Raw genomic sequence first — 15,014 nt, 5'->3', positions numbered from 1 at the left:
AAAAAAAACCCAATTACATATCTATAACTAGTTATGACACTATCACTTTGACAAATTTCATAATAATTATAAGAAGATTTAAAGAAAACTAAACCCCAACAAATTTTCAGAATCTATATGTCACACATTAAATTCCTATATATTTAGTACCCACCCATTACCATTAACTTTCAAAACAAACTCACAAATCCTTTTTTCTTTACAAACCTACAGTAACCCACTTCAATTTCCTATCTAACTCTTAACGAATTAAAAGTATTAATCATCATAAAACTTATCTTTTATACATGTATTGTTTCATCCACCAACAATAATAATTCATTTAATACCCCCTAGTCCGTAATTATATGTAAATAACATGTGCACATGTACACGAAATCAAAAACTAGTTTCACGTATTAGTGTAAATTATACACGTTTTAACTTAAAAATCTACTCCTAATTACATTAAAAACTTAATAGAAAGGATGAAAATAATTACCTTGACGCCTTGAGATAAAAATATTGATTTTGCTCCTCTTTTTTTTTTCTTTTCTTTTCTCCCTTTCTTTTCTTTTCTGCGTATTCTTTCTGTTTTTTTTTCTTCGTTTGAGCCGTCACAGGCTTTTAAAAAGTTAGGGCACTTTGCCCCTTTTCTTTTTATTTTATTTTATTTATTTATTGAATTAATTTCCTTTTTCTTTTTTTTTTCCATTATTATTAGCAACAAAATAATCTTTTATTAAATCTAAAAATCATGTCACTCATACTTATAAGTCATATAAATTAAATATAAAATCTACTAAAAAGGTCAATATAAAAATAATGGTTGAAATTTCTAAAACGACTAAGAGGATCATTACAATTAGAGTAATGTAAATGTTATGGTGTTAATCTTACTTTAGATCATTATTATACCACAAATTTAGCAAAAGATAAGTAATTATTATAGGAGAGTGAATGATAATATGGATGTTTATGGGAAGAGTAATGATTTTGTATCATTTCTTTTCCTCTATCTAAATTCAACACAAATAAGAATCTTTTTCAAATAATTAACCTTCTCTTCTTCTTCCTTTTTTCCACCCTCTTGCAAAATTAAAGTCCAGAGGTTTACTTAGTGAAAGACATAGGCTTATTTCTTAAATAGTTAGGCTAAAACTTTGAAATTATACAAAAACAGAGACTATTTCTTATAGTAAATTCTTGTTAATATTGACTATGTCTAATCATATAATGCTTTTAAAAGTGTGAAATTTGAATTTTTGGTGTGAAAATAAATTATCTTTTAGAAGAAATGCTTAATCTTTTAAAGGTATGAATTCGAATTAATAGAACTATAAACAAGTACTACCGAGCAACATATTACTAAATACCGCAATCTTTCACTTTAATCTATTGTATTTGGACATTTTCATATTCATTAAGAAAATAATAATTAACATGATTATTGTATCACATTTTCTTTATTAATAGATGTTTAATATTACGTGTTGAAAAATAATTTGAGAACAAGTAATTAGTACTATGAGTATAACATCAAAAAATAACTCATCTTTTTTTAACACGTTAATAGTAACAAGTAAAAATAAAATGATGGGATATATATTATTGGGAGGAAAACAAAAAGAAAGTTTTTTACCTACTAACATGGATTATGAATATATGGTTCAGTGATAAAATTATTTTTGTGTTCACCCTTCACTAAATTTCTCAAATTCGAGTTTTGGATGAATAAAAAAAAAGGTTATTTACCTCAACCAAGCCAAAAGTAATTTTTTGGTGTCAACGAATTAAGATACCATTGATGATTGGATGGGTCTATTTTCATAATTTTTTACCCCAAACACTTTTTTATTTCTTTTTTCTGTTTTTTTGCCTTTCCTAAATAATTTTATTTCTTCTTTATTTACTCTCTTTTAATTTGTTTATTTAGAGGAAATCACGTGATAAAGCAAAGTTTTGAGAAATAGAAAAAGACCTTTGTTACTTTGTTGATAAATGTTTCTTTAATTATTATGAAATTGACTTTGTCTCTTAAGTATTCATCATTAGATATGAAATTTACCTATCGTCATTCTGATGTAACAAACAAAGACATATTTTCTAAAACCAAATCTCCTTCGAATTTCCAATTTTCGTCAATCCAATCTTTTTAATGTCTTTCTTTTTTTAATGATTTCATCTGTTTAAAAAGTTTTCCTACTTTAATGATAAACGTATTCTTTTTCAACAATAATTTCACTTAAAAATAATGCATAGATTTCAATATAATTAATGTGGGTATTTTCTACTATCATCAATGAAAATTTTGTATTAATTTGAACGTAATTAAAGAAGCTCAATCAACACCATGAATGAAAGAATTAGAACAGAAGAGAGAAGGGGTGGCTCGATAGTATTAAGAAAAAAAAATGTAGGCTCCCAAATTTAAGGGGCCTCATTTTTGTTATTATTTTTAGAAAATATTGAATACTATTTGAAGAAAAAGTAAATATTTCATGAAAAATGAAAGAATTATTAAAAGAAATTTGACATATATTGAGTACTATATCTTATAAAACATAATTTAAAATAAGAATGATTATATTATGAGGTGAAAACTAGAAGAAAGAAATTATAGAAAAGTTATTAATAATTTAAGTTTAAAGACCCGTTTAATTTTTGTTTTAGGCCACTAATATGCTTGAGCCGCTCCCGAAAAAGAAGAACATGTATTTTCTGTACGAAGAGTTAAAAATTACACGAATAGGAAGTAGCTATTTATATAGCTCCAAAAACGAGCATAGAGATGTTGTTACTAAGAGGGAGGGGTCCGTTTCTTCAACTTTTTATGTAGTTAAAAATCCCTCGAATTTCACGTACTCGACAAATAAAAGTGAAATTTAGAAATCCATAAAACATATTTATTCCACAATCCACACTAGTAGAATCGAGCGATAAAGTTTTTCTTTTTTCTCAAAATCAACTTTTGTCTCTCTTTAATTTGTACATAGCTTTTGAAACATCTACCCTTTATTCAAAAGTGAAAGTACTTGCTCTGTGTCTATTAAGTTTTTTCTTTTTACTTGACATATTTATTAAAAAGAAAAATTAATATAATGAGTATTATCATTTTATTCATATTAATTGATAAAATTTTAAAACTTATTTACTCATTAAAAAAGTTCTACCATTTTCGAAACATTAACTCTCTAAATAAATTGAAAATATAATAAGCAAAAAAATATTGATTAGTCAAAAATAATAAGTAAAAATAAACACCGAACAAGTAAAAGGGACATAGGGAGTATCTAATTACACAAATATTCTTATCATGTTTACTAATTTTTCTTATAATTTGAAATAATTTCACTTTATCACTAAGTAATAATTTCACACCAAATTTTTGGTCAGATACATATGAATCACACACACACACTATATATATATATATATATATATAAGCGAGTGATATATGAGATTGACAACCAAGATAGAATTCAGGTGAACGAAATATGTTTATGTATTTCAGAAAAATACATATAAATCGCATTAAATATATATTTATTTAGTGTGATTCTCATGTATCTGGAATACCATATAATTGCAAATCTCTAATTTAGTATTTAAAATATGGTGGCGAAGCTACATAGAATCAAGAGAATTCAAATTTCAATCCATCCAAAAATTATAATGTGAAAATATGGCAAAAATATGAGACCTTTTTAATTGCATTTGAATTCTTGAACCTAAACAAAGTTCTAGCTTGCTCCTCCGTCATCTATAATTTCCACCCGAACTATATACTAAACAAAATAAAAGCAAATAGTTAGCTCAACAAATTGACGTGACATAAAAATTAGTTTACATGATAATCATCACAAAAATTAGTACTAGTACTTAGTATTAATAAATATCAGAATATTTAATTTGTTTAATGTCAATTTTGATTGATATATAGTGATGAGATTTAAAGCAAAATGATGGCTTTGAAGGTAGGGAGTCAATTAGGCTTTGAGAAAAATAGTTAGGACCACACATTGCTAAGAAAAGAGAAGCCCTAATAATCATAAGTACAATGGACCTCATAAGCATTAATTTAATGAATTTATCATAGTTTTCTAGATAAATCAAACTTTAATTATATTTGCCGACAAACTAAACTTCCTATTAAGTCCTTTGTTGACTTTTCTGTTTGCACTTTGTTTCAACCTCTCAAAAAAGCTAAACTTTACCAGTATTATTTTTTAAATTTTCATAAGCTCGATTGTATTTAGTTTTGTGTCAGAAAATATCAAATACTAAGACCTCTAATTGAAAAAATAAAAGAAAACATTTATCATTCCATCGTAATTTCATTTACTTGTTATATTCATTACAAAAAAATATTATTGTATACCAATATAGGTAAACTAAAAATATTACATGAAATAGTTGAGTAGGCTCGAACACTTTATTATTAATAAAAGAATACTTAATTATTGTCTTTCGAAAACCAAGAGAAATTGATTTATTATTTTTCAGTTTTATCCTTACTATATTAAATGTGGTGAAAGAAAAAAGGAATAAAATGATATAAAAAATTAACAAGGTTAATTTAATAAAATATTTTAAATTTATAGAAGGGATGGTGAGTTGGTCACTGGCTACGGAGTGATAGATTTTGTTGTCCCAAAATTAACTTTTTAATTATATTTTCAAAATTTGGGATCATGACAGAAAGTGACAATCACAAATTAAATAAATAATATTTTTTTAAAAAAAGGAGTTAAAGATTTAGGTGTTTTATGTGTTTAAGCAGCAGCTTAGTTTCATCTTCACTGATAATACACTGGTTGATTTGTTTGTTTTTTCTTTTAATGTTTTCAATTAAGAGAATGCTGTGATATGATATCACATGGCTAAACGCCTATTAAATTTTGGGATCAAATCATATGATTCGAATTTGATTTCTTTATTTTAACTGTAATTTTATATTAGAAAAAATTCTAACATGAAGTTCATTCTCCTGAATTCAAATTGAATTAATAGATTAGAATTGAGAACTTCTATTTCAATCAATAAATAAATTACAATAACTAGATTAAGAAATACATGTATCATTTAACTAGGTAAAAATTAAAAATAAAATAAGCGTGGGAGACGATGTTTTAATTTGTTTGAAGAAAATCATTAATAGTTTAGTCACTGATATTTTGTGGTGTTTTATCATTTTGACTAATTATAAGATATGAATCTAGAACAGGGCTTAATTTTCTAATTAAAAGATTATTTCAATTAAAAATAAAAAAATAAAAAAAAATCTTGTGAATATGTAATCATTTTAATGGGTAAAAAAAATCATTTATATTCCTTAATGTTTTAGCAATAAGTCATTAAACTATAGTCAAATACTCATGAATTCCTAAAATTTTCTTTTATTTTAGTTCGAAGTTCATTATATTATCATGATTAAAATTTTCACAGCAAACACAAAAACTAAAATTTTTTGTTTTTAATCGAATATAACCAAAAAATTAAATCAAAATAACATATGAATCTTTTGCGCTCATGAGTCATGACAATTGGTTTTTTATCTGTATAAACCAATGTTTTTTATCCTTCATTTGTTTGAGTATATTATATATATATAAAGGAATTTTACAATTACATAACAGGTTTATGGTCAATATTTTTTTAAAAGAAAAAAATTGGCTTTAAAAACACAAACGTGACTTCTTTAAAACATAATCGAATACAGTACTTTTCAATTTTAATGATCTTTTATATATATATATATATATATGATTATTTTAAGCACATATTTTAAATAGTTCAGTAATCATTTTTTAAAAAAAAAATCAAGCAAGCACTTTCTTTAGCTATTGCACTAAAAAAAGTAGGATTTGTGTTTGGGCTTTTTTTTCCAAGTAAATACATTCAAATTAATTTATATATGCAGTCGTCTATTAGTCAAATATTTTATAAGCTACTTTCCCACACTTTTTTGTGGTATATAGATTACACTAAAATGATATGAGTTGAATCTATAACATAATAAATTACATTCCTTATAAGCTTTTAATTCACCTTCCATCTTTCTTTTTTTTTGGATAGTTAATCCAGCAATTACCTTGTATTCACTAATATATTTCCTTTTTTGGATAGTTAATCCAGAAATTACCTTGTATTCACTAATATATATATATATATGGGTTAAGGACAAGGTACAAATCAAAATAGAGTTTTTCTTCATAATTAATCACCAATACACTCTAATTAAGACATGGCTATGAGCAAACCTTCATACACTATGTTCTCCTTAGTGATTGTTAGTCTTATCGTAATTGGTATATATATATATATATATATATATATATATAAATCTCTCTCTATTATATAATACACAAGCTTGTTTCTGATGATTTGTGTATCGAATTGTCCTTCTTTTATCGTGATTTTGAATTTCAACTTAAGTCTTTTTGTATGTTTTATAGGTTTGCAAAGTGTGGATGCTTCTGGACCAGCATGTAAGACTAATAAGGATTGTGTACTTTACTGCAGTGTTCCTATTATTAGAGGCACTGGAATATGCTTTGATGGACATTGTACGTGTCAGAAAAAAGAATCTATCAGCAATGCTAGGAAATTTTTACATGACTAGTAATAGAGAATCTGCTTCTTGTTTGTTTCTTTACTTTGATCTATGATTTGAATAAAATGTGACAAGAAATTCGGATTTTGATCTGATATTTTTTTAATTACGTCTGGAGGATGAAAATCGATGAGAAAATAATGATTCATCAAAGTTAATTATTCATTACCATCTTAATTTCTTGTTATTAAAGATAAAGCAAAACTTGATCCTTTTTTATTTTCATTTGATGTTCATGTATTAAGGCTCAATTTTATCTGAATTCTTATTTTTAAAAAATTGCAGTGGAAGGCAAAATATTTCTTTATCAAATGAATTTGGTATATCCAATAGAGTTTTGAATATAAATCTCTAATTAAAAAAAATAATTACATTTTTCGCTTCACCACAATATTAATACCACTTACGTAGCTATTCAAGATAATGAATTGGATGATCATGTTCTATTTTACTTTGTTATATTCATGTCAAAAAAAAAAATTGATTTAAAATACTTATTGTATCCCAATATAATTAAAATAATAATAATAATAGATAGATAGATAGTTGAGAATTGTTTCTCTCTTTTTCCTTAGTTTTACCCTTACTCTACTAAATGTGGTGTTTTACATTAATATAAGGGATGTGCGAAAAATTAATATGACAAATAGATAAAGAATGGAGGGCATAAATTATTGACTTTAGAGCCTAAAGGATATAAAATATTAACAAAAATTTCAAAACGGTATATAAAATTTTATATTAACCAAGACGGCAAAATCTCTGGAACAACAGCGATTTATTCCACCGGAAAAAGTAAAATCGCTGCTACTGCAGCGATTTTGCAGAATGTGATTTTTTTTTTAAAAAAAAATCAAATCGCTACCTAGACAGCGATTTTCAATTTTGTTTTTTAAAAAAATAAAAATCGCTGCAATTTTTTTAAAAAAAAAATTGAAAAACGCTGCCATGGTAGTGATTTGAATTTATTTTTTTTAAAAAATCACATTTTGCAAAATCGCTGCAGTAGCAGCGATTTTGCTTTTTCGTGTGGAGTAAATCGTTGTTGTTCCAGCGATTTTACCGTTTTGGTTAATATAAAATTTTATATACCGTTTTGAATTTTTATTAATATTTTATACTTTTTAGGCTCCGAACTCACAAATTATTGGCAACTAACTGTGGAGTAATTTTGTTGTTTCAAAATCAACTTTTTAAACTATATTTCAAAATTTTGGGATCGTGATCGACACAAACTGACAACCACAAATTAAATAAATATAAAAAATCAGTTAAAGATTCAAGTAATTTTTTAGTAAGTTCAAAGGAATTTATTTATTTTTACCTGGGTTGATTCGTTGTTTTTTTTTAAATTTTTCTAATCAAGAGAATATGTAATAAATCAATTAGTCCCGCTATTGAGTAAACATTAAATTTAAGAATCAAACTATGTGAATCACATGTGAATTTTTATTTTATTTAACTAAAGATTTTTAACTTAAGTCTGAAAATTAAGAAAAGAATCTAATAGAAATTTGATATGTCTTATATGATGTAAAGTCAAATAGAATTAGTTGGGGCTTCAAAAAGATACTGATGTAGGATTCATGAATTACAAAAGATATAATATCTAAACATGACTGCTAATTTGGCTTTAACAGAAATTTATATTTTATAATTTTGAGTGTGTATATGTAAACATTAAATTTGTATAAAATTAAATAAGTAGACACACAAGTTCTATGTGATATAATACACATAAGATATCATGTAGGACACAATTGTCATGTAGATGTCATGTATGACGAATGTGTCTATTTGTTCAATTTTATGTAAGTTTAAATGTTTACTTATGCACACCCAATATTAAATGTTATAGTTGTCATTTATTAACTGATGTCAAATTAAGGGTCATGTTTACATATTATGTCATTACAAAAATTACAATGGCATCCTACTTTTTTTTTTGTTATTTTAAATCGATATTCATTATCATTATAATCATGAGTGTTCATATAAACTCAAAAAAACAAATCAAGTCAAATAAGAAAAAAAGTATCTACTTTGATTATAAATTTTAGAAGTCAACAAAATCTGATTTGGTCTGATTTTAATCAACTAAATCAAAAACATAAATTAACATGATATGAATTGTTTGTATTCATAACAATTGCATTTTTTTAATTTTAAAATATTAAATTAATATAATTTTAATTTATCAATTATTGAAAACGTAAAATGATAAAATGGAACGGGTGAAGTCATATTTAAGCTATATTTTGATAATAATACAAAAATTATTGTAAATTATATTTGATATTTTTATCTCAATGTATATAGTGTCTTTTAGGTTTAACTAATAATATTTTTGTATATCAATTTATATAGTTTTTTTAATCTTGATTTAATATATTTTGTGTGTAATTGAGTAGCAAAGGAAGTTATTCCTACTTATTATTGAATATACACTTCTGTGTGAAATGTGTTAGCATGTATGATATAATTCTTTATTTTATGAGTATATATAAGTTGAAATTGAAAAAATTGTAATTATCTATTTATCACATTGCTATACTGAATTAAACTTTAAAATATCAAATTATTATCAAATTAATTTTTAAAAGCCACAATTCTCTATTTATGAGCATATATAAGCTGAAAATTCTAAACCGAAAGAAGTTATAATTACCAATTACCATAGCACTAAATTAAAATTAAATTGAAAAATATCAAACTATATCAAATTAATTTTCAAAAGTCATGATTCACTATTCTAAATTTAAAATTGAACAAATTATAATTATCGAAATATCACACTACTAAATATTGAAATCAAGTTTGAAACGAAAGAAATAAATAATGGAATCATGTGACCACAATATTTCTAGCTACAAATGAAATTCTCCTTGAAATTAAGAGAGTTAGCTAGCAGGTAAAACACACGTATCGATAGGGTGTTGTCTGCAAAGTGTTAATTTCACTTATTAATAGAAGAAAATATAAGAATATTTTACGAGTCGAAAAATAGGGTTTTGGTTAGAATAGGTCGGATTAATGATCATTAGAATAGGTCGGATTAATGATCAGATATATTATTATCAGTGGTAGAGTCAGAAATTTTTTAAAGGGTGTTCAGAAATAGTAACTTGTTATGTTAAGGATATCAAAAAAATATGTTATTTAATCATTTCGTATATCATTTGACTTGTATATATGCTCTCTTTTTTTCCGACGAAGGATGTCCATGTGACTACGCCACTAATTACTATCAGTTTGAATGAATGAAGTTTGCTAATATATAAAAATTGTAAATTTCATTCACATGTTAAACAATTCGTTAATCGTTTAAAGCAGCAACGTCATAAAAAATGTCAAGCAAATACTTTCTTTTGCTATTGTCCCTAGCAACGAAAAAGGGCCAAAAATACTCCTAAACTACATGTAAAGGTCTAAAAATATCCTTCATTTATCTTTTGATCTGAAAATACCCTTCAACTCATTTTTTTGGTCTACCATTACCCTTCCATCAATATTTTTGGCTCACTTATACCCTTGCAACTAACAATTCTCTCTTTTATTAAAAAATACTTATTATGTGTCATTTTCTTTTTAAATGACATAAAAGTTCACTTCTATTAATTTTTTACATAATTTATCCAAATCAAAACAATATATCTTTTTGAGATTAAAAAAAATAATTTTTTTTAAATTTAATAATTTCTATTTTCTATAGTTTTTTTTAAAAAATATTTTCGATACAGGGACATATTATATTGTCATATATCCTAAGCAAAGTCTATTTTTTTTAATAAAACTAATCATTTATTTTTTTTGACTAATAATCTTTTCAACAACTCACTAAAAGAAGAACAAATAGATTTTGTAGGTCGTGGCCTGTAGGAAAAATAAAAACTGGAAAAGAGAGAAAAAATATAATATATTATGGATAAGATAATATTATTATGATCATAATATTATTAATTTTTTATGATATATTAATTATTTATATTGTATTAAAATTCTATTGTAATTGATTAAACCATAGTTGTTATTACCTACTGCCAAGTGTATTCAATTCACGTAATAACTTAGGAAAAATAGAAAAAATAATTGGGAGGAGTCGGAATTAAAAAAAACTACAAAAAGTATTAAAAAAACTATTAGATTTTTTTTTATAAAATCTTAATTTCAATCGTATCTTAATATAATATAAAGGAAAATTATAAATAAGGTGATGTGACACATCTCTATAATCTACACGTGTATTTATCTTTTTTCTCATTTTCTTGGCTTTTCTTTGTTGTTTAAATTAATTAGTTTATTGTAAAAGTCATTATTTAATTTATACAACAAGTATTATATTAATGGAAAAACATTTACAACAAAGACTCTTCACATGCCAACTTACAAAGAGTAATTATTCATAATTCATACCTCTTTAATTCAATTAATAAAAAAACAATTTTTTAAATTTTTTGTCCTTCTTTTAATGAAAATTACGAAAGAAAAATATTTTAAATATTTTATCTTATTATTTAGTTTAATTTATATAAAATGTATATTACTTATAAATATAAAAAAAATTTATATAATATAAAGCTAGATATAAATAAGGTGATATGATACCTTTCAATGACCTAGAAAACTATTCATCTTTTTCTCTCTTTTTTGAGTTTTTTCGTTTATGTTTTTCATTAATCAATTTATTAAAAAAAAAAAATACAATCATATTCATTACATATAATTATATCACATGAAAGTTACAAAAAAAAGAAAAACTCTATCTATTTGAATTCTCTAATTAAATAAGATGTCTTCTCAACTTCCTTCTACTTAATTCTCATCTATAAATAACAATCATCTATAGTGCTGTTGCATGTCCATTTCTATTTTCTTCCTTTTTCGAGTTTTTTCATTCATGTTTTTCATTAATCGATTTATTAAAAAAATAATAAATACAATTATATTCATTACATATAATTATATCACATGAAAGTTACAAAAAAAAAAACTCTATTTGAATTCTCTAATTAAATAAGATGTCTTCTCAATTTCCTTCTACTTAATTCTTATCTATAAATAACAGTCATCTGTGGTGTTGTTGCATGTCCATTTCTATTTTCTCCAACTTCATATTGTTAATAGTTTTTTTTTTGTTTTTCAGCTTTATGAAGATTAAAATAGATATATTTTTAAAAATTTCTTCCTGTGTTACAATAGTCAAGCAAAAGTTTATCAAGATGAAGAAAAAAGTTTAAAGGTGGTGTAAGATTCGTCAAAAGAGACGATCAAAAATTGATTTGCTACAAGTTATCAAAATGAAGAAGAAAGTTTAACGGCGGTGCGAGATTCATCAAGAGTTGGTTAGAGTAAAATTTGAAAAAGTAAAAGTTATTGTTGCTTATATATATAATATTTTAATTAATTATTTATCTATCAAGATATGTACCCTTCAAGAACAAGATTATATTACAAGCCACACTTTTTGTATCAAGGGCAACATGATCTTCCGCGGATTATTTTGTTGCTTAAAGAAAACTTTTGATATTTTTATTATATAAACTTCTGTCTTTTGGATATACGATCCTTATTATACATCAATATATGATATTTATATAACATGTTAATGTGATATAATTTTTCGATCAAGAATATTTCATCATCTTTTGTTTTACTTTATCCACTTCTTTTCATTCTAATTTAGATGATATAATACATTTCTTTCTTTTGTGGATTTTGAATTGACTAAAAAGGAGATGAGATCCCTTCCACTAAGTTTTTGTTTAGTATTTGTTAACATTTATGTAAAATTAGTTTATATATATATAATTGTGGGACTCAAATTTCACAAAACATTTAATTCTTCTAATTTAGTGAAAATTTTCAGAATGAACCAAGTTTTTTATGCCAATATTCAATTACAATGAACATATTTACTTAAGTTATAGAGAAAATTGATATTTGTTTAAATTGATTATGAAATCGAAAAAATAAATTTACTCTCTTCATTAATTAATTTGTTTGATAACTAAAAAAATTACGATGTTTATTACAACTAATTACACCTCATAAATTACAAAAGCCTTTGTTTATTCACTTTTTCTACTTAAATGACATATCTCCTCAACTCCTTTTACGATTCTATTTATTACCTCTACATTTAGTTTTACCAAAATATAATGGATTTTACATTTTAGTCTATCATTTGCACATCAACTATTCAAGATTTGCACGTAGAACATTTTCATGGAAACATATGTTTTTTCTTTATTTGTGGTCGTAAACTTTTAGTTACAAGACATTACTCTAATTTTTTTTAAAAAAAATTAATAAGGAAATACTACTATCTTGCTTTGTTTTTTTATTAGCGGGTTGATCCATCTCACGACTTACAATTCTTTTTATCTATTTATATTTTTGCTAAATAAACATATCTCCTCAATTCCTTTTTAATTAATTCTTTATCAGTGTTTTAAGACTTCTTTCCATTTTTTTTCATTTGCATCATATATTAAATTTACTCAAAATTAAGTTATTTATCTATTTTATAAATAAGCATTCTAATTAACTTTTAAAATAAATGATTTATTTTCCTGATGCCGTTATATACATATTCTGTATTTAAAAATTCATTTCTTTTATAATTATTTAACATTGTAAATGAGGGCAAAAATTGAAGAATTTTTCAACATCTCTCTTAAATTTGAAACAATTCACTTATTTTGAACTATGAAAAAAGACTCAACAATTTTACTTATTTTAAAATAGAGGGAGTATGTATTATTTATTAAAACTCGAGATTTTTAAAGTTTTTTTTTAAATAATAAAATTATTTTTTTTATTTTCTAATTTTTTAGTAATTAAATAAAATGACCACAACAAAACATACAAAATACACACTAAAATGAATTGAAGTATTATTTTAGTGAAATATATTGAGTAAATAAAGGTAAACTTTTTTTAATTTGTGTGAAGACGAAATAAATTATAAATAATTTCAATATGATATAAAAACAAACAGTAACAGAAACTCTTATATACTAAAAGTCCTACTTATTCTTTTTCTACCATTCTTTGCTTTTTTGTCATTATTTAAATTGTGATTTTTTCTAAATAATTATACATTTAGTGAGTTTGATAACTCCACAAAAGTTAAAATATTCACTATTTATTATTTGTATAATTATTCTTTGATAATTAAAACAAATAAAAATGACTATAATTTTGTGTTAGAGTTGTTTGTTGAAATATTAATATTTATTGCTTTTCAATTTTATTGTTATGATTTTTTACATTTATATTTTGTTTGATTAAAATAGTAGTCGTTCTTTCCTTTGTATTACTATTGACATGCTTTTTAATAATTTTCATATTTTAACTTGCATAATATTTTTTAAAATAAAAAATTTCATAAAAGATTATGTACCTAACAAGTATGTTTTTTTGTTAAATAAATCATATTGAATACTTATATTTAAAAAGGTCGATGTTCAGTAGTTCCTTATATAAAAATAAGCATCCATACTTTTAAAAAACGAGGAGGAGAGATTATTTACGTTTCATTTGATGATCCACGGCAAATAGAAAATTAAATTAACATTTTTTCCAATATATAAAACATGTTCTTTTCAACCTAACAAAATAATACAAAAATAATATCTTATAAATTGAAACAATTATTATAAATATTTTATAACTTTTACTAAGTATTGAGCATTTTTTTTTAGTACGTGCTTATTTATAAAAGATATTATTTTCAAAATAGTTGTTACGATCGCACGAAGCGCGAACATGTTAACTAGTTAAAAATAATTGAGATCTTTAAGAGGTATATTCTTTTTGGCTTAGATAAATTATGGCAGGAAATCTAATTGATATGGAGATTTTATTTCATCCAATGAGGAGAATCATAAATAATAAATATATTTTTTTAAAAAAATAAAAATAAAGATAGGATTGTTAGTTTTAAGGATATAAATGAGCTAAAAGGTTAATGGAAGGATATTTTTAAGTCAAAAAAATAGGTAGAAGGATAGATTTAGACCAAAAGATGGATGGAGGATATTTTTGAACCTTTTTCTATAGTTTTAAGGTATTTTTGACTTTTTTCCGCTGAAAAAATATAATAATTTCAGTATGAATTCTTTTTCCAGGTAAATCCAGTCAAACTAAATTATATAAATCCACTATTAAATAAACATTTAAAAAGTAAATCTATCATTTAGTGTCTTTATTCAATGAATTCTATCACAAAATGAATTATATGACTTAAGCTTTTAGTGTTCCTTTCAATTTTTTTTTGGCTAGTTAATCCTGATAGAATTACCTCTAATTAACTTATTTTCCATTTTTGACCAATTATAGAGATTTTAATCACCTTTTCTACACTATATATATCTCAATAGGGGTTGCAATGTTTTCTACAAATCAAATTAGAGTT

Source organism: Solanum pennellii, chromosome 2 (assembly GCF_001406875.1).
Source record: "Solanum pennellii chromosome 2, SPENNV200".
NCBI classification, from domain to species: Eukaryota; Viridiplantae; Streptophyta; class Magnoliopsida; order Solanales; family Solanaceae; genus Solanum; species Solanum pennellii.
The sequence above is the reverse complement of the archived record's forward strand: the minus strand, read 5'-3'. Positions refer to the sequence as shown.